Genomic DNA, 20,863 nt, shown 5'->3' with positions numbered 1-20,863 from the left:
GAGTTTCTCCCATTCCTCTCTGCAGATTATCTCAAACTCTGTCAGATTGGATGGGGAGCGTTGCTGCACAGCTATTTTCAGGTCTCTCCAGAGATGTTCGATCGGGATCAAATCCGGGCTCTGGCTGGGCCACTGAAGGACATTCAGAGACTTGTCCCGAAGACACTCCTGAGTTGTCTTGGCTGTGTGCTTAGGGACGTTGTCCTGTTGGAAGGTGAACCTTTGCCCCAGTCTGAGGTCCTGAGCGCTCTGGAGAAGGTTTTCATCAAGGATTTCTCTGTACTTTGCTCTGTTCATCTTTCCCACGATCCTGACTAGTCTCTCAGTCCCTGCCGCTGAAAAACATCCCCACAGCATGATGCTTCCACCACCATGATTCACCATAGGGGTGGTGCCAGGTTTCCTACAGACCTGACACTTGGCATTCAGGCCAAAGAGTTTAATCTTGGTTTCATCAGACAAGAGAATCTTGTTTGTCATGGTCTGAGAGTCCTTTAGGTGCCTTTTGGCAAACTCCAAGCGGGCTGTCATGTGCCTTTTACTGAGGAGTGGCTTCCGTCTGGCCACTCTACCATAAAGTCCTGATTGGTGGCGTGCTGCAGAGATGGTTGTCCTTCTGGAAGGTTCTCCCATTTCCACAGAGAAACTCTGGAGATCTGTCAGAGTGACCATCGGGTTCTTGGTCACCTTCCTGACCAAGGCCCTTCTCCACCGATTGCTCAGTTTGGCTGGGCGGCCAGCTCTAGGAAGAGTCTTGGTGGTTCCAAACTTCTTCCATTTCAGAATGATGGAAGCCACTGTGTTCTTGGGGACCTTCAATGCTGCAGATATTTTTGGTACCCTTCCCCAGATCTGTGCCTTGACACAATCCTGTCTCGGAACTCTACGGACAATTCCTTCGACCTCATGGCTTGGTTTATGCTCTGACATGCACTGTCAACTGTGGGACCTATATAGACAGACAGGTGTGTGCCTTTCCAAATCATGTCCAATCAATTTAATTTACCACAGGTGGACTCCAATCAAGTTGTAGAAACATCTCAAGGATGAGCAATGGAAAAATGATGCTCCTGAGCTCCACTTCGAGCCTCATAGCAAAGGGTCTGAATACTTATGTAAATAAGGTATTTCTGTTTTGTGTTTTTATAAATACATTTTTTTTTTATTAAATGATTGCGTTGTCATTATAGCGTATCGTGTGTAGATTTTTTATTTTTATTTAATCCATTTTAGAATAAGGCTGTAACGTAACAAAATGTGGAAAAAGGAAGGGGTCTGAATACTTTGCGAATGCACTGTAGCTATGCAGGCTAGCTCCTTCTCCTTTGCTAGCCAGCCAACTAAATCTAAACACACAATCACATTTAGCAGCTGAAATGACAGAAAACGATGTGTACTTTCATTGGTTTTACCTTGGATTCTATTGCCATTTCTTTGGATATATCCATTATAATGACCTTGATAGATGAATTTGCCTGGCTCAGAGAAGCTGTCAGTCTCGTCACGTTCATACGCATTGCAGGGTGGAGATCACCAAAAATCAGCAACATTTTTCCACAGGTCAGAGAGGCAGACAGCAAGGTTTAGACCAGGACTGCCCAACCCCTGTTCCTGGAGAGCTACCGTCCTGTAGGTTTTTGCTCCAACCCTAATCTAGCACACCTGATTCTAATAATTAGCAGGTTGATAAGATGAATCAGGTTAGTAACACCTGGGGTTGGAGCGAAAACCTACAGGAGGGTAGCTCTCCAGGAACAGGGTTTGACAACCCTGGTTTAGACAAACCCCAACTGTTGCAAACCATATGCTAGCCTAGTAGCATTGGGAAATATTGTCTAGACCAGTGGTATTTAAAGTCAGCGGGAACTACAGTGGGGTTATATATATTTATTTTTTAGGATAAAAAAATTATGAGTACAGATTATTGTATGAGACAATATAGAAATGTTTGAGAAAGAATTAGAAAAAAATAATTGTATTGAGTAATTAAATGTTATTTGTTGATTTTACCGATTTTAAAGTTGTATTTGGGGTGGGATCACGAGAAAAAAAGTCTACCAATTCTGGAGGAAAAAATGGGGTCCCTGCTGAAAAGGTTTGAATACCATTGGCCTAGACGCTTTTTTCCAGGGGAGATTAAGTTAATAAATTGACTGGCTGGGCTGTGGGACAGTGGATGCGCATTTATACATCTAATGGCACCGTTAACAGGCCCTACCCGGAGAATGCGGGGATTGTGGTGCTTTAACTCCCTGCTATCAACCAATTAGCAGCCAGGATCCAAACTACCGGTTTTATAACATTGCATTGCCTCTGGTTATTGAAAGAAATGTCCAAGACGTGTCTATTTATGTATGCTGTAGGCCTATCTATTTGTTTAGTTTTTTTCAGTTATCAACATACCTGTTTCAATAAAACATGTTTCCGCCCGGTTTCGAACCGGGGACCTTTCGCGTGTGAGGCGAACGTGATAACCACTACACTACGGAAACAGACAGAAAAGGATCGAAGTCATGGAAATCATTAGGAATGCCTACAAGTCTACCACCCATAATATTCCAACTGGAGTACCATAGTAAGAGTAATAACATCCATAAAAACTAGCGGTCGAACAGGGAAATGGTTCCAATTGTTTTTCCACCATTCATTTTCCCCATAGGTGATTTTAGAAACACTTAAAATAAGGGCTGTGTTTCTTGTAGGCTTACCCTGGCATGGTAACCGTGTAAATCTCTCTAGGACAAAGTTACTTTTATAAATATATTCGCCTGTATTTACCCCCCAAAATGAAACGCTAATTAGCTGCTAATGTGGCTATCATAAAGAACTACAATTGCCATGATGATCTGGACAAGACTGCCGAATTGAGGCAAAGGTAAGAATCTCTGGATTAACTATCTAATGTTAGCTAAATGAAGTAATGACTCAATTGGCTACATTTCTTTAAATTGACAATTCTGTGAACTGTCTTGTACAAGTTTTAAATTGACACAATACCTGTTAGCAAATGTGTCAGCTAGATATGAAGTGCAGGAGCTTGCAGGGGATTTGTAGTTTTGCATGATGTCTACTTTGATGCTCATTAGCATTTTCGAATCTGAGCATGAGAATAGCCTGCTATTCACCCACTATTCATTTGACGTGGAGCGCAAATAAATGAAGTTGTGGCAGAGGTTTGTCTACAGATTCGCTGTATTCTGACCTTGACTTAATTCCGTCATAATTCCAACACCTTTACGCGTAAGGAAACCATCCATAAGGTTGAGCGAACATGCCGGTTCCAAGTGGAAAAAGCATCTACTTTCTTTTATCCAATAGAAATAACAGCATTCTCCATGCACTGTAATTTATAAATTGATAAGAGCTATTGATAAGAGCTAGATAAATGAGTTATCCGTTTGGAGAAGGGGATTGCAAATACACATAGCAATTGTTTTAGATAGTTTTTCCTTATGATAACTGGTGACGAATGTGAAACCAGCCATATGGAAGCAAACTGAAATTCATATCAACATGACATGTATTGCGGCCCCTTTTCCACAGTTAAATTGGATATAAATAGCTTTGCAGGCGGCTCCCACCCGGTTACATAACCCTGCACCTTAGAGGCTGCTGCCCTATACACATAGATTTGAAATCACTGGCCACTTTAATAATGGAACACTAGTCACTTTAATAATGTTTACATATTTTTGCTTTACTCATCTCATATGTATATACTGTATTCTATTCTACTGTATTTTAGTCTATGCCACCTCCGACAATGCTCGTCCTAATATTTACATTTTTACATTTACATTTTAGTCATTTAGCAGACACTCTTATCCAGAGCAACATACACTTAGTGAGTGCATACTTTTTTTTTCATACTGATTTTGATTTGATTTGATTTATTTATATATTTCTTAATTCCATTCTTTTACTTTTATATTGTTGTGAATTGTTAGATATCACTGCACTGTTAGAGCTAGAAACACAAGCATTTCGCTACACCCGCAATAACATCTGCTAAACATGTGTATGTGACCAATACCATTTGATATGATTTGATTAGCTGGTTAGAAAGGAATTTTAATTGTGTGCCATCATAATTTGCATAGATGAAATGTGGAGACCCAATCTATAGGCTTCTGTAGGGCTGAACCTGCCGAGTTGATGTATGCGCTTTAAAATGTTTTGATTATATGCCCGGCTTTTCACAGTTTTATTTTACCATTTCTATCATGTTACATTTTAGCCACTACCGGGAGCCACGTCAGTAATTCCCACATACATTTATTATGGTTTGAACTTGAATATGACAACTTTCAGGACGAATCAAACCACTGTATTTTTTATTCATCAATATATGTTGTGCGTAAAGGCTCTCCAAACCATTTTTCATTATTCATACTTACTTTCCTAACCCTAAAATGTGAATATGCCTAAATAATCTACAAGGTCAAAGTATTTTGAAATCTACCAGTTGGTGCTAAAACGGAGACGAATATGCATAGATGGCTTTCCTTCATTGATCCCTATTATCTGACCCCGTTCTCTGAATGTCTTCTATTGAGTATGTCAACAAAATTCAAATTAAAGTTACACCCTATTTAAAGGGATGGCTTAAGATAAATGTACTGAAAAACCCATTGAAGGAAAACTCCAAGAGAAAATCTGTTGACCAGCAAGTAGGAGAGTTTTCAGCGGTTTAATTGAGTTTATTCAGAGCGCCCAAGCGAGCACACCTGCAGAGTGCGTTATGTGACTGAAAAAGGACAGTCTGAATACCAAATACTGAAAATGCAAAGAAAAGGCACAAATTCCTAAATCAGGATCGGGCCCTAAGTGAATACTCGATTTTTACTGTATTTTCTGTCATTGGCTTACTGTCTAATTTGTTAAAATGTGTTTCCGCCCGGTCTCGAACCGGGGACCTTTCGCGTGTTAGGCGAACGTGATAACCACTACACTACGGAAACCTAATTAGTCGAATACTCAGGGTGTGAGTTTTCCTGGGTGCGACATTTAGTGCTCTCAGAACCTAATGAAGTCAGAAATTACTTAGTCCATTAATTAAGCAATAAGGCTTGAGAACCCGGGAATTATCGTGTGAATAACTCCTGAATAAGGGCTGTTCTTAGGCCTGAGGGGAAGCCAAGGGCCGGGGAAACAGCTCTTAGGACATTGTTATTCTAGATCATTCCCGGGTTTGAGGGCCTTATTGCTTTTAGAAAATGGTTGCCAACATATTTTTTAAAAAGATTAACGACATGTTTTCATAAAAACGTTATTGAGTAAATTAATTTAATTTCATCCTTCCACCATACAATATAGTCCGGGCAAACGGCAGTTGTTAGTTCTGAGATTTTGAAGTTGTTAGCCAAATGGGCTTATAGTTCGTTCTAACCATTGTATTTTCAATGGTTGCTATGCTAAACAAATCATTACCATTTACAGTGCATTCGGAAAGTATTCAGACCCCCTTTGTCCACATTTTGTTACGTTACAGCCTTATTAAATAGTTTTTTTCCCTCATCAATCTACACACAATATCCCATAATGACAAATCCAAAACAGGTTTTTAGAATTTTTGCTAATTCATTCAAAATAAAAACTGAAAAATCATATTTACATAAGTATTCAGACCCTTTACTCAGTACTTTGTTGAAGCACCTTTGGCAGCGATTACAGCCTCGATTCTTCTTGGGTATGATGCTACAAGCTTGGCATACCTGTATTTGGGGAGTTTCTCCCATTCCTCTCTGCAGATTATCTCAAACTCTGTCAGATTGGATGGGGAGCGTTGCTGCACAGCTATTTTCAGGTCTCTCCAGAGATGTTCGATCGGGATCAAATCCGGGCTCTGGCTGGGCCACTGAAGGACATTCAGAGACTTGTCCCGAAGACACTCCTGAGTTGTCTTGGCTGTGTGCTTAGGGACGTTGTCCTGTTGGAAGGTGAACCTTTGCCCCAGTCTGAGGTCCTGAGCGCTCTGGAGAAGGTTTTCATCAAGGATTTCTCTGTACTTTGCTCCGTTCATCTTTCCCACGATCCTGACTAGTCTCTCAGTCCCTGCCGCTGAAAAACATCCCCACAGCATGATGCTGCCACCACCATGATTCACCATAGGGGTGGTGCCAGGTTTCCTACAGACCTGACACTTGGCATTCAGGCCAAAGAGTTTAATCTTGGTTTCATCAGACAAGAGAATCTTGTTTGTCATGGTCTGAGAGTCCTTTAGGTGCCTTTTGGCAAACTCCAAGCGGGCTGTCATGTGCCTTTTACTGAGGAGTGGCTTCCGTCTGGCCACTCTACCATAAAGTCCTGATTGGTGGCGTGCTGCAGAGATGGTTGTCCTTCTGGAAGGTTCTCCCATTTCCACAGAGAAACTCTGGAGATCTGTCAGAGTGACCATCGGGTTCTTGGTCACCTTCCTGACCAAGGCCCTTCTCCACCGATTGCTCAGTTTGGCTGGGCGGCCAGCTCTAGGAAGAGTCTTGGTGGTTCCAAACTTCTTCCATTTCAGAATGATGGAAGCCACTGTGTTCTTGGGGACCTTCAATGCTGCAGATATTTTTTGGTACCCTTCCCCAGATCTGTGCCTTGACACAATCCTGTCTCGGAACTCTACGGACAATTCCTTCGACCTCATGGCTTGGTTTATGCTCTGACATGCACTGTCAACTGTGGGACCTATATAGACAGACAGGTGTGTGCCTTTCCAAATCATGTCCAATCAATTTAATTTACCACAGGTGGACTCCAATCAAGTTGTAGAAACATCTCAAGGATGAGCAATGGAAAAATGATGCTCCTGAGCTCCACTTCGAGCCTCATAGCAAAGGGTCTGAATACTTATGTAAATAAGGTATTTCTGTTTTGTGTTTTTATAAATACATTTTTTTTTTTATTAAATGATTGCGTTGTCATTATAGCGTATCGTGTGTAGATTTTTTATTTTTATTTAATCCATTTTAGAATAAGGCTGTAACGTAACAAAATGTGGAAAAAAGGAAGGGGTCTGAATACTTTGCGAATGCACTGTAGCTATGCAGGCTAGCTCCTTCTCCTTTGCTAGCCAGCCAACTAAATCTAAACACACAATCACATTTAGCAGCTGAAATGACAGAAAACGATGTGTACTTTCATTGGTTTTACCTTGGATTCTATTGCCATTTCTTTGGATATATCCATTATAATGACCTTGATAGATGAATTTGCCTGGCTCAGAGAAGCTGTCAGTCTCGTCACGTTCATACGCATTGCAGGGTGGAGATCACCAAAAATCAGCAACATTTTTCCACAGGTCAGAGAGGCAGACAGCAAGGTTTAGACCAGGACTGCCCAACCCTGTTCCTGGAGAGCTACCGTCCTGTAGGTTTTTGCTCCAACCCTAATCTAGCACACCTGATTCTAATAATTAGCAGGTTGATAAGATGAATCAGGTTAGTAACACCTGGGGTTGGAGCGAAAACCTACAGGAGGGTAGCTCTCAGGAACAGGGTTTGACAACCCTGGTTTAGACAAACCCCAACTGTTGCAAACCATATGCTAGCCTAGTAGCATTGGGAAATATTGTCTAGACCAGTGGTATTTAAAGTCAGCGGGAACTACAGTGGGGTTATATATATTTATTTTTTAGGATAAAAAAATTATGAGTACAGATTATTGTATGAGACAATATAGAAATGTTTGAGAAAGAATTAGAAAAAAATAATTGTATTGAGTAATTAAATGTTATTTGTTGATTTTACCGATTTTAAAGTTGTATTTGGGGTGGGATCACGAGAAAAAAAGTCTACCAAAAAAAAAAAAAAAAATGGGGTCCCTGCTGAAAAGGTTTGAATACCATTGGCCTAGACGCTTTTTTCCAGGGGAGATTAAGTTAATAAATTGACTGGCTGGGCTGTGGGACAGTGGATGCGCATTTATACATCTAATGGCACCGTTAACAGGCCCTACCCGGAGAATGCGGGGATTGTGGTGCTTTAACTCCCTGCTATCAACCAATTAGCAGCCAGGATCCAAACTACCGGTTTTATAACATTGCATTGCCTCTGGTTATTGAAAGAAATGTCCAAGACGTGTCTATTTATGTATGCTGTAGGCCTATCTATTTGTTTAGTTTTTTTTCAGTTATCAACATACCTGTTTCAATAAAACATGTTTCCGCCCGGTTTCGAACCGGGGACCTTTCGCGTGTGAGGCGAACGTGATAACCACTACACTACGGAAACAGACAGAAAAGGATCGAAGTCATGGAAATCATTAGGAATGCCTACAAGTCTACCACCCATAATATTCCAACTGGAGTACCATAGTAAGAGTAATAACATCCATAAAAACTAGCGGTCGAACAGGGAAATGGTTCCAATTGTTTTTCCACCATTCATTTTCCCCATAGGTGATTTTAGAAACACTTAAAATAAGGGCTGTGTTTCTTGTAGGCTTACCCTGGCATGGTAACCGTGTAAATCTCTCTAGGACAAAGTTACTTTTATAAATATATTCGCCTGTATTTACCCCCCAAAATGAAACGCTAATTAGCTGCTAATGTGGCTATCATAAAGAACTACAATTGCCATGATGATCTGGACAAGACTGCCGAATTGAGGCAAAGGTAAGAATCTCTGGATTAACTATCTAATGTTAGCTAAATGAAGTAATGACTCAATTGGCTACATTTCTTTAAATTGACAATTCTGTGAACTGTCTTGTACAAGTTTTAAATTGACACAATACCTGTTAGCAAATGTGTCAGCTAGATATGAAGTGCAGGAGCTTGCAGGGATTTGTAGTTTTGCATGATGTCTACTTTGATGCTCATTAGCATTTTCGAATCTGAGCATGAGAATAGCCTGCTATTCACCCACTATTCATTTGACGTGGAGCTCAAATAAATGAAGTTGTGGCAGAGGTTTGTCTACAGATTCGCTGTATTCTGACCTTGACTTAATTCCGTCATAATTCCAACACCTTTATGCGTAAGGAAACCATCCATAAGGTTGAGCGAACATGCCGGTTCCAAGTGGAAAAAGCATCTACTTTCTTTTATCCAATAGAAATAACAGCATTCTCCATGCACTGTAATTTATAAATTGATAAGAGCTATTGATAAGAGCTAGATAAATGAGTTATCCGTTTGGAGAAGGGGATTGCAAATACACATAGCAATTGTTTTAGATAGTTTTTCCTTATGATAACTGGTGACGAATGTGAAACCAGCCATATGGAAGCAAACTGAAATTCATATCAACATGACATGTATTGCGGCCCCTTTTCCACAGTTAAATTGGATATAAATAGCTGTGCAGGCGGCTCCCACCCGGTTACATAACCCTGCACCTTAGAGGCTGCTGCCCTATACACATAGATTTGAAATCACTGGCCACTTTAATAATGGAACACTAGTCACTTTAATAATGTTTACATATTTTTGCTTTACTCATCTCATATGTATATACTGTATTCTATTCTACTGTATTTTAGTCTATGCCACCTCCGACAATGCTCGTCCTAATATTTACATTTTTACATTTACATTTTAGTCATTTAGCAGACACTCTTATCCAGAGCAACATACACTTAGTGAGTGCATACATTTTTTTTCATACTGATTTTGATTTGATTTGATTTATTTATATATTTCTTAATTCCATTCTTTTACTTTTATATTGTTGTGAATTGTTAGATATCACTGCACTGTTAGAGCTAGAAACACAAGCATTTCGCTACACCCGCAATAACATCTGCTAAACATGTGTATGTGACCAATACCATTTGATATGATTTGATTAGCTGGTTAGAAAGGAATTTTAATTGTGTGCCATCATAATTTGCATAGATGAAATTTGGAGACCCAATCTATAGGCTTCTGTAGGGCTGAACCTGCCGAGTTGATGTATGCGCTTTAAAATGTTTTGATTATATGCCCGGCTTTTCACAGTTTTATTTTACCATTTCTATCATGTTACATTTTAGCCACTACCGGGAGCCACGTCAGTAATTCCCACATACATTTATTATGGTTTGAACTTGAATATGACAACTTTCAGGACGAACCAAACCACTGTATTTTTTATTCATCAATATATGTTGTGCGTAAAGGCTCTCCAAACCATTTTTCATTATTCATACTTACTTTCCTAACCCTAAAATGTGAATATGCCTAAATAATCTACAAGGTCAAAGTATTTTGAAATCTACCAGTTGGTGCTAAAACGGAGACGAATATGCATAGATGGCTTTCCTTCATTGATCCCTATTATCTGACCCCGTTCTCTGAATGTCTTCTATTGAGTATGTCAACAAAATTCAAATTAAAGTTACACCCTATTTAAAGGGATGGCTTAAGATAAATGTACTGAAAAACCCATTGAAGGAAAACTCCAAGAGAAAATCTGTTGACCAGCAAGTAGGAGAGTTTTCAGCGGTTTAATTGAGTTTATTCAGAGCGCCCAAGCGAGCACACCTGCAGAGTGCGTTATGTGACTGAAAAAGGACAGTCTGAATACCAAATACTGAAAATGCAAAGGAAAGGCACAAATTCCTAAATCAGGATCGGGCCCTAAGTGAATACTCGATTTTTACTGTATTTTCTGTCATTGGCTTACTGTCTAATTTGTTAAAATGTGTTTCCGCCCGGTCTCGAACCGGGGACCTTTCGCGTGTTAGGCGAACGTGATAACCACTACACTACGGAAACCTAATTAGTCGAATACTCAGGGTGTGAGTTTTCCTGGGTGCGACATTTAGTGCTCTCAGAACCTAATGAAGTCAGAAATTACTTAGTCCATTAATTAAGCAATAAGGCTTGAGAACCCGGGAATTATCGTGTGAATAACTCCTGAATAAGGGCTGTTCTTAGGCCTGAGGGGAAGCCAAGGGCCGGGGAAACAGCTCTTAGGACATTGTTATTCTAGATCATTCCCGGGTTTGAGGGCCTTATTGCTTTTAGAAAAAATGGTTGCCAACATATTTTTAAAAGATTAACGACATGTTTTCATAAAAACGTTATTGAGTAAATTAATTTAATTTCATCCTTCCACCATACAATATAGTCCGGGCAAACGGCAGTTGTTAGTTCTGAGATTTTGAAGTTGTTAGCCAAATGGGCTTATAGTTCGTTCTAACCATTGTATTTTCAATGGTTGCTATGCTAAACAAATCATTACCATTTACAGTGCATTCGGAAAGTATTCAGACCCCTTTGTCCACATTTTGTTACGTTACAGCCTTATTAAATAGTTTTTTTTCCCTCATCAATCTACACACAATATCCCATAATGACAAATCCAAAACAGGTTTTTAGAATTTTTTGCTAATTCATTCAAAATAAAAAACTGAAAAATCATATTTACATAAGTATTCAGACCCTTTACTCAGTACTTTGTTGAAGCACCTTTGGCAGCGATTACAGCCTCGATTCTTCTTGGGTATGATGCTACAAGCTTGGCATACCTGTATTTGGGGAGTTTCTCCCATTCCTCTCTGCAGATTATCTCAAACTCTGTCAGATTGGATGGGGAGCGTTGCTGCACAGCTATTTTCAGGTCTCTCCAGAGATGTTCGATCGGGATCAAATCCGGGCTCTGGCTGGGCCACTGAAGGACATTCAGAGACTTGTCCCGAAGACACTCCTGAGTTGTCTTGGCTGTGTGCTTAGGGACGTTGTCCTGTTGGAAGGTGAACCTTTGCCCCAGTCTGAGGTCCTGAGCGCTCTGGAGAAGGTTTTCATCAAGGATTTCTCTGTACTTTGCTCCGTTCATCTTTCCCACGATCCTGACTAGTCTCTCAGTCCCTGCCGCTGAAAAACATCCCCACAGCATGATGCTGCCACCACCATGATTCACCATAGGGGTGGTGCCAGGTTTCCTACAGACCTGACACTTGGCATTCAGGCCAAAGAGTTTAATCTTGGTTTCATCAGACAAGAGAATCTTGTTTGTCATGGTCTGAGAGTCCTTTAGGTGCCTTTTGGCAAACTCCAAGCGGGCTGTCATGTGCCTTTTACTGAGGAGTGGCTTCCGTCTGGCCACTCTACCATAAAGTCCTGATTGGTGGCGTGCTGCAGAGATGGTTGTCCTTCTGGAAGGTTCTCCCATTTCCACAGAGAAACTCTGGAGATCTGTCAGAGTGACCATCGGGTTCTTGGTCACCTTCCTGACCAAGGCCCTTCTCCACCGATTGCTCAGTTTGGCTGGGCGGCCAGCTCTAGGAAGAGTCTTGGTGGTTCCAAACTTCTTCCATTTCAGAATGATGGAAGCCACTGTGTTCTTGGGGACCTTCAATGCTGCAGATATTTTTTGGTACCCTTCCCCAGATCTGTGCCTTGACACAATCCTGTCTCGGAACTCTACGGACAATTCCTTCGACCTCATGGCTTGGTTTATGCTCTGACATGCACTGTCAACTGTGGGACCTATATGACAGACAGGTGTGTGCCTTTCCAAATCATGTCCAATCAATTTAATTTACCACAGGTGGACTCCAATCAAGTTGTAGAAACATCTCAAGGATGAGCAATGGAAAAATGATGCTCCTGAGCTCCACTTCGAGCCTCATAGCAAAGGGTCTGAATACTTATGTAAATAAGGTATTTCTGTTTTGTGTTTTTATAAATACATTTTTTTTTTTATTAAATGATTGCGTTGTCATTATAGCGTATCGTGTGTAGATTTTTTTATTTTTATTTAATACATTTTAGAATAAGGCTGTAACGTAACAAAATGTGGAAAAAAGGAAGGGGTCTGAATACTTTGCGAATGCACTGTAGCTATGCAGGCTAGCTCCTTCTCCTTTGCTAGCCAGCCAACTAAATCTAAACACACAATCACATTTAGCAGCTGAAATGACAGAAAACGATGTGTACTTTCATTGGTTTTACCTTGGATTCTATTGCCATTTCTTTGGATATATCCATTATAATGACCTTGATAGATGAATTTGCCTGGCTCAGAGAAGCTGTCAGTCTCGTCACGTTCATACGCATTGCAGGGTGGAGATCACCAAAAATCAGCAACATTTTTCCACAGGTCAGAGAGGCAGACAGCAAGGTTTAGACCAGGACTGCCCAACCCTGTTCCTGGAGAGCTACCGTCCTGTAGGTTTTTGCTCCAACCCTAATCTAGCACACCTGATTCTAATAATTAGCAGGTTGATAAGATGAATCAGGTTAGTAACACCTGGGGTTGGAGCGAAAACCTACAGGAGGGTAGCTCTCCAGGAACAGGGTTTGACAACCCTGGTTTAGACAAACCCCAACTGTTGCAAACCATATGCTAGCCTAGTAGCATTGGGAAATATTGTCTAGACCAGTGGTATTTAAAGTCAGCGGGAACTACAGTGGGGTTATATATATTTATTTTTTAGGATAAAAAAATTATGAGTACAGATTATTGTATGAGACAATATAGAAATGTTTGAGAAAGAATTAGAAAAAAATAATTGTATTGAGTAATTAAATGTTATTTGTTGATTTTACCGATTTTAATGTTGTATTTGGGGTGGGATCACGAGAAAAAAAGTCTACCAATTCTGGAGGAAAAAATGGGGTCCCTGCTGAAAAGGTTTGAATACCATTGGCCTAGACGCTTTTTTCCAGGGGAGATTAAGTTAATAAATTGACTGGCTGGGCTGTGGGACAGTGGATGCGCATTTATACATCTAATGGCACCGTTAACAGGCCCTACCCGGAGAATGCGGGGATTGTGGTGCTTTAACTCCCTGCTATCAACCAATTAGCAGCCAGGATCCAAACTACCGGTTTTATAACATTGCATTGCCTCTGGTTATTGAAAGAAATGTCCAAGACGTGTCTATTTATGTATGCTGTAGGCCTATCTATTTGTTTAGTTTTTTTCAGTTATCAACATACCTGTTTCAATAAAACATGTTTCCGCCCGGTTTCGAACCGGGGACCTTTCGCGTGTGAGGCGAACGTGATAACCACTACACTACGGAAACAGACAGAAAAGGATCGAAGTCATGGAAATCATTAGGAATGCCTACAAGTCTACCACCCATAATATTCCAACTGGAGTACCATAGTAAGAGTAATAACATCCATAAAAACTAGCGGTCGAACAGGGAAATGGTTCCAATTGTTTTTCCACCATTCATTTTCCCCATAGGTGATTTTAGAAACACTTAAAATAAGGGCTGTGTTTCTTGTAGGCTTACCCTGGCATGGTAACCGTGTAAATCTCTCTAGGACAAAGTTACTTTTATAAATATATTCGCCTGTATTTACCCCCCAAAATGAAACGCTAATTAGCTGCTAATGTGGCTATCATAAAGAACTACAATTGCCATGATGATCTGGACAAGACTGCCGAATTGAGGCAAAGGTAAGAATCTCTGGATTAACTATCTAATGTTAGCTAAATGAAGTAATGACTCAATTGGCTACATTTCTTTAAATTGACAATTCTGTGAACTGTCTTGTACAAGTTTTAAATTGACACAATACCTGTTAGCAAATGTGTCAGCTAGATATGAAGTGCAGGAGCTTGCAGGGATTTGTAGTTTTGCATGATGTCTACTTTGATGCTCATTAGCATTTTCGAATCTGAGCATGAGAATAGCCTGCTATTCACCCACTATTCATTTGACGTGGAGCTCAAATAAATGAAGTTGTGGCAGAGGTTTGTCTACAGATTCGCTGTATTCTGACCTTGACTTAATTCCGTCATAATTCCAACACCTTTACGCGTAAGGAAACCATCCATAAGGTTGAGCGAACATGCCGGTTCCAAGTGGAAAAAGCATCTACTTTCTTTTATCCAATAGAAATAACAGCATTCTCCATGCACTGTAATTTATAAATTGATAAGAGCTATTGATAAGAGCTAGATAAATGAGTTATCCGTTTGGAGAAGGGGATTGCAAATACACATAGCAATTGTTTTAGATAGTTTTTCCTTATGATAACTGGTGACGAATGTGAAACCAGCCATATGGAAGCAAACTGAAATTCATATCAACATGACATGTATTGCGGCCCCTTTTCCACAGTTAAATTGGATATAAATAGCTGTGCAGGCGGCTCCCACCCGGTTACATAACCCTGCACCTTAGAGGCTGCTGCCCTATACACATAGATTTGAAATCACTGGCCACTTTAATAATGGAACACTAGTCACTTTAATAATGTTTACATATTTTTGCTTTACTCATCTCATATGTATATACTGTATTCTATTCTACTGTATTTTAGTCTATGCCACCTCCGACAATGCTCGTCCTAATATTTACATTTTTACATTTACATTTTAGTCATTTAGCAGACACTCTTATCCAGAGCAACATACACTTAGTGAGTGCATACTTTTTTTTCATACTGATTTTGATTTGATTTGATTTATTTATATATTTCTTAATTCCATTCTTTTACTTTTATATTGTTGTGAATTGTTAGATATCACTGCACTGTTAGAGCTAGAAACACAAGCATTTCGCTACACCCGCAATAACATCTGCTAAACATGTGTATGTGACCAATACCATTTGATATGATTTGATTAGCTGGTTAGAAAGGAATTTTAATTGTGTGCCATCATAATTTGCATAGATGAAATTTGGAGACCCAATCTATAGGCTTCTGTAGGGCTGAACCTGCCGAGTTGATGTATGCGCTTTAAAATGTTTTGATTATATGCCCGGCTTTTCACAGTTTTATTTTACCATTTCTATCATGTTACATTTTAGCCACTACCGGGAGCCACGTCAGTAATTCCCACATACATTTATTATGGTTTGAACTTGAATATGACAACTTTCAGGACGAATCAAACCACTGTATTTTTTATTCATCAATATATGTTGTGCGTAAAGGCTCTCCAAACCATTTTTCATTATTCATACTTACTTTCCTAACCCTAAAATGTGAATATGCCTAAATAATCTACAAGGTCAAAGTATTTTGAAATCTACCAGTTGGTGCTAAAACGGAGACGAATATGCATAGATGGCTTTCCTTCATTGATCCCTATTATCTGACCCCGTTCTCTGAATGTCTTCTATTGAGTATGTCAACAAAATTCAAATTAAAGTTACACCCTATTTAAAGGGATGGCTTAAGATAAATGTACTGAAAAAACCCATTGAAGGAAAACTCCAAGAGAAAATCTGTTGACCAGCAAGTAGGAGAGTTTTCAGCGGTTTAATTGAGTTTATTCAGAGCGCCCAAGCGAGCACACCTGCAGAGTGCGTTATGTGACTGAAAAAGGACAGTCTGAATACCAAATACTGAAAATGCAAAGAAAAGGCACAAATTCCTAAATCAGGATCGGGCCCTAAGTGAATACTCGATTTTTACTGTATTTTCTGTCATTGGCTTACTGTCTAATTTGTTAAAATGTGTTTCCGCCCGGTCTCGAACCGGGGACCTTTCGCGTGTTAGGCGAACGTGATAACCACTACACTACGGAAACCTAATTAGTCGAATACTCAGGGTGTGAGTTTTCATGGGTGCGACATTTAGTGCTCTCAGAACCTAATGAAGTCAGAAATTACTTAGTCCATTAATTAAGCAATAAGGCTTGAGAACCCGGGAATTATCGTGTAATAACTCCTGAATAAGGGCTGTTCTTAGGCCTGAGGGGAAGCCAAGGGCCGGGGAAACAGCTCTTAGGACATTGTTATTCTAGATCATTCCCGGGTTTGAGGGCCTTATTGCTTTTAGAAAATGGTTGCCAACATATTTTTTTAAAGATTAACGACATGTTTTCATAAAAACGTTATTGAGTAAATTAATTTAATTTCATCCTTCCACCATACAATATAGTCCGGGCAAACGGCAGTTGTTAGTTCTGAGATTTTGAAGTTGTTAGCCAAATGGGCTTATAGTTCGTTCTAACCATTGTATTTTCAATGGTTGCTATGCTAAACAAATCATTACCATTTACAGTGCATTCGGAAAGTATTCAGACCCCCTTTGTCCACATTTTGTTACGTTACAGCCTTATTAAATAGTTTTTTTCCCTCATCAATCTACACACAATATCCCATAATGACAAATCCAAAACAGGTTTTTAGAATTTTTTGCTAATTCATTCAAAATAAAAAACTGAAAAATCATATTTACATAAGTATTCAGACCCTTTACTCAGTACTTTGTTGAAGCACCTTTGGCAGCGATTACAGCCTCGATTCTTCTTGGGTATGATGCTACAAGCTTGGCATACCTGTATTTGGGGGAGTTTCTCCCATTCCTCTCTGCAGATTATCTCAAACTCTGTCAGATTGGATGGGGAGCGTTGCTGCACAGCTATTTTCAGGTCTCTCCAGAGATGTTCGATCGGGATCAAATCGGGCTCTGGCTGGGCCACTGAAGGACATTCAGAGACTTGTCCCGAAGACACTCCTGAGTTGTCTTGGCTGTGTGCTTAGGGACGTTGTCCTGTTGGAAGGTGAACCTTTGCCCCAGTCTGAGGTCCTGAGCGCTCTGGAGAAGGTTTTCATCAAGGATTTCTCTGTACTTTGCTCTGTTCATCTTTCCCACGATCCTGACTAGTCTCTCAGTCCCTGCCGCTGAAAAACATCCCCACAGCATGATGCTGCCACCACCATGATTCACCATAGGGGTGGTGCCAGGTTTCCTACAGACCTGACACTTGGCATTCAGGCCAAAGAGTTTAATCTTGGTTTCATCAGACAAGAGAATCTTGTTTGTCATGGTCTGAGAGTCCTTTAGGTGCCTTTTGGCAAACTCCAAGCCGGGCTGTCATGTGCCTTTTACTGAGGAGTGGCTTCCGTCTGGCCACTCTACCATAAAGTCCTGATTGGTGGCGTGCTGCAGAGATGGTTGTCCTTCTGGAAGGTTCTCCCATTTCCACAGAGAAACTCTGGAGATCTGTCAGAGTGACCATCGGGTTCTTGGTCACCTTCCTGACCAAGGCCCTTCTCCACCGATTGCTCAGTTTGGCTGGGCGGCCAGCTCTAGGAAGAGTCTTGGTGGTTCCAAACTTCTTCCATTTCAGAATGATGGAAGCCACTGTGTTCTTGGGGACCTTCAATGCTGCAGATATTTTTTGGTACCCTTCCCCAGATCTGTGCCTTGACACAATCCTGTCTCGAACTCTACGGACAATTCCTTCGACCTCATGGCTTGGTTTATGCTCTGACATGCACTGTCAACTGTGGGACCTATATAGACAGACAGGTGTGTGCCTTTCCAAATCATGTCCAATCAATTTAATTTACCACAGGTGGACTCCAATCAAGTTGTAGAAACATCTCAAGGATGAGCAATGGAAAAATGATGCTCCTGAGCTCCACTTCGAGCCTCATAGCAAAGGGTCTGAATACTTATGTAAATAAGGTATTTCTGTTTTGTGTTTTTATAAATACATTTTTTTTTTTATTAAATGATTGCGTTGTCATTATAGCGTATCGTGTGTAGATTTTTTATTTTTATTTAATCCATTTTAGAATAAGGCTAACGTAACAAAATGTGGAAAAAAGGAAGGGGTCTGAATACTTTGCGAATGCACTGTAGCTATGCAGGCTAGCTCCTTCTCCTTTGCTAGCCAGCCAACTAAATCTAAACACACAATCACATTTAGCAGCTGAAATGACAGAAAACGATGTGTACTTTCATTGGTTTTACCTTGGATTCTATTGCCATTTCTTTGGATATATCCATTATAATGACCTTGATAGATGAATTTGCCTGGCTCAGAGAAGCTGTCAGTCTCGATCACGTTCATACGCATTGCAGGGTGGAGATCACCAAAAATCAGCAACATTTTTCCACAGGTCAGAGAGGCAGACAGCAAGGTTTAGACCAGGACTGCCCAACCCTGTTCCTGGAGAGCTACCGTCCTGTAGGTTTTTGCTCCAACCCTAATCTAGCACACCTGATTCTAATAATTAGCAGGTTGATAAGATGAATCAGGTTAGTAACACCTGGGGTTGGAGCGAAAACCTACAGGAGGGTAGCTCTCCAGGAACAGGGTTTGACAACCCTGGTTTAGACAAACCCCAACTGTTGCAAACCATATGCTAGCCTAGTAGCATTGGGAAATATTGTCTAGACCAGTGGTATTTAAAGTCAGCGGGAACTACAGTGGGGTTATATATATTTATTTTTTAGGATAAAAAAATTATGAGTACAGATTATTGTATGAGACAATATAGAAATGTTTGAGAAAGAATTAGAAAAAAATAATTGTATTGAGTAATTAAATGTTATTTGTTGATTTTACCGATTTTAATGTTGTATTTGGGGTGGGATCACGAGAAAAAAAGTCTACCAATTCTGGAGGAAAAATGGGGTCCCTGCTGAAAAGGTTTGAATACCATTGGCCTAGACGCTTTTTTCCAGGGGAGATTAAGTTAATAAATTGACTGGCTGGGCTGTGGGACAGTGGATGCGCATTTATACATCTAATGGCACCGTTAACAGGCCCTACCCGGAGAATGCGGGGATTGTGGTGCTTTAACTCCCTGCTATCAACCAATTAGCAGCCAGGATCCAAACTACCGGTTTTATAACATTGCATTGCCTCTGGTTATTGAAAGAAATGTCCAAGACGTGTCTATTTATGTATGCTGTAGGCCTATCTATTTGTTTAGTTTTTTTCAGTTATCAACATACCTGTTTCAATAAAACATGTTTCCGCCCGGTTTCGAACCGGGGACCTTTCGCGTGTGAGGCGAACGTGATAACCACTACACTACGGAAACAGACAGAAAAGGATCGAAGTCATGGAAATCATTAGGAATGCCTACAAGTCTACCACCCATAATATTCCAACTGGAGTACCATAGTAAGAGTAATAACATCCATAAAAACTAGCGGTCGAACAGGGAAATGGTTCCAATTGTTTTTCCACCATTCATTTTCCCCATAGGTGATTTTAGAAACACTTAAAATAAGGGCTGTGTTTCTTGTAGGCTTACCCTGGCATGGTAACCGTGTAAATCTCTTAGGACAAAGTTACTTTTATAAATATATTCGCCTGTATTTACCCCCCAAAATGAAACGCTAATTAGCTGCTAATGTGGCTATCATAAAGAACTACAATTGCCATGATGATCTGGACAAGACTGCCGAATTGAGGCAAAGGTAAGAATCTCTGGATTAACTATCTAATGTTAGCTAAATGAAGTAATGACTCAATTGGCTACATTTCTTTAAATTGACAATTCTGTGAACTGTCTTGTACAAGTTTTAAATTGACACAATACCTGTTAGCAAATGTGTCAGCTAGATATGCGTGCTCAGTCCCCTCCTGTACTCTCTGTTCACCCATGACTGCATGGCCAGGCACGACTCCAACACCATCATTAAGTTTGCCGACGACACAACAGTGGTAGGCCTGATCACCGACAACGATGAGACAGCCTATAGGGGAGGAGGTCAGAGATCTGGCTGTGTGGTGCCAGGACAACAACCTCTCCTCAACGTAACCAAGACAAAGGAGATGATTGTGGACTACAGGAAAAAAAAGAGGACTGAGCACGCCCCCATTCTCATCGACGGGGCTGTAGTGGAAAAGGTTGAGAGCTTCAAGTTCCTTGGTGTCCACATCACCAACGAACTATCATGGTCCAAACACACCAAGACAGTCGTGAAGAGGCACGACAAAGCCTATTCCCCCTCAGGAGACTAAAAAGATTTGGCATGGGTCCTCAGAGCCTCAAAAAATTCTACAGCTGCACCATCGAGACATCCTGACTGGTTGCATCACCGCCTGGTATGGCAACTGCTTGGCCTCCGACCGCAAGGCACTACAGAGGGTAGTGCGTACGGCCCAGTACATCACAGGGGCAAAGCTTCCTGCCATCCAGGACCTCTATACCAGGCGGTGTCAGAGGAAGGCCCTCAAAATTGTCAAAGACTCCAGCCACCCTAGTCATAGACTGTTCTCTCTGC

At 40.6% G+C, this 20,863-nt stretch overlaps 7 non-coding genes across 7 annotated transcripts; all 7 read right to left on the bottom strand.

Moving 5' to 3' along the window:
- Positions 1-2,419: 2,419 nt before the first annotated feature.
- Positions 2,420-2,492, bottom strand: trnav-cac. The gene has a single exon. It is a non-coding gene; the product is annotated as a tRNA-Val (tRNA).
- Positions 2,493-4,888: 2,396 nt separating this feature from the next.
- Positions 4,889-4,961, bottom strand: trnav-aac. The gene has a single exon. It is a non-coding gene; the product is annotated as a tRNA-Val (tRNA).
- A 3,185-nt stretch (positions 4,962-8,146) lies between these two features.
- trnav-cac lies at positions 8,147-8,219 on the bottom strand. Its single transcript has one exon. It is a non-coding gene; the product is annotated as a tRNA-Val (tRNA).
- A 2,395-nt stretch (positions 8,220-10,614) lies between these two features.
- On the bottom strand, positions 10,615-10,687 carry trnav-aac. The gene has a single exon. It is a non-coding gene; the product is annotated as a tRNA-Val (tRNA).
- Positions 10,688-13,874: 3,187 nt separating this feature from the next.
- Positions 13,875-13,947, bottom strand: trnav-cac. Its single transcript has one exon. It is a non-coding gene; the product is annotated as a tRNA-Val (tRNA).
- Positions 13,948-16,342: 2,395 nt separating this feature from the next.
- On the bottom strand, positions 16,343-16,415 carry trnav-aac. The gene has a single exon. It is a non-coding gene; the product is annotated as a tRNA-Val (tRNA).
- A 3,183-nt stretch (positions 16,416-19,598) lies between these two features.
- On the bottom strand, positions 19,599-19,671 carry trnav-cac. The gene has a single exon. It is a non-coding gene; the product is annotated as a tRNA-Val (tRNA).
- Positions 19,672-20,863: the final 1,192 nt, after the last annotated feature.

The sequence above is a fragment of the Coregonus clupeaformis genome, unplaced genomic scaffold (genome assembly GCF_020615455.1).
Source record: "Coregonus clupeaformis isolate EN_2021a unplaced genomic scaffold, ASM2061545v1 scaf1449, whole genome shotgun sequence".
In the NCBI taxonomy this organism is placed as follows: Eukaryota; Metazoa; Chordata; class Actinopteri; order Salmoniformes; family Salmonidae; genus Coregonus; species Coregonus clupeaformis.
Note: the sequence above shows the minus strand (reverse complement) of the source record. Positions and strands in the feature narration are given on the sequence as shown.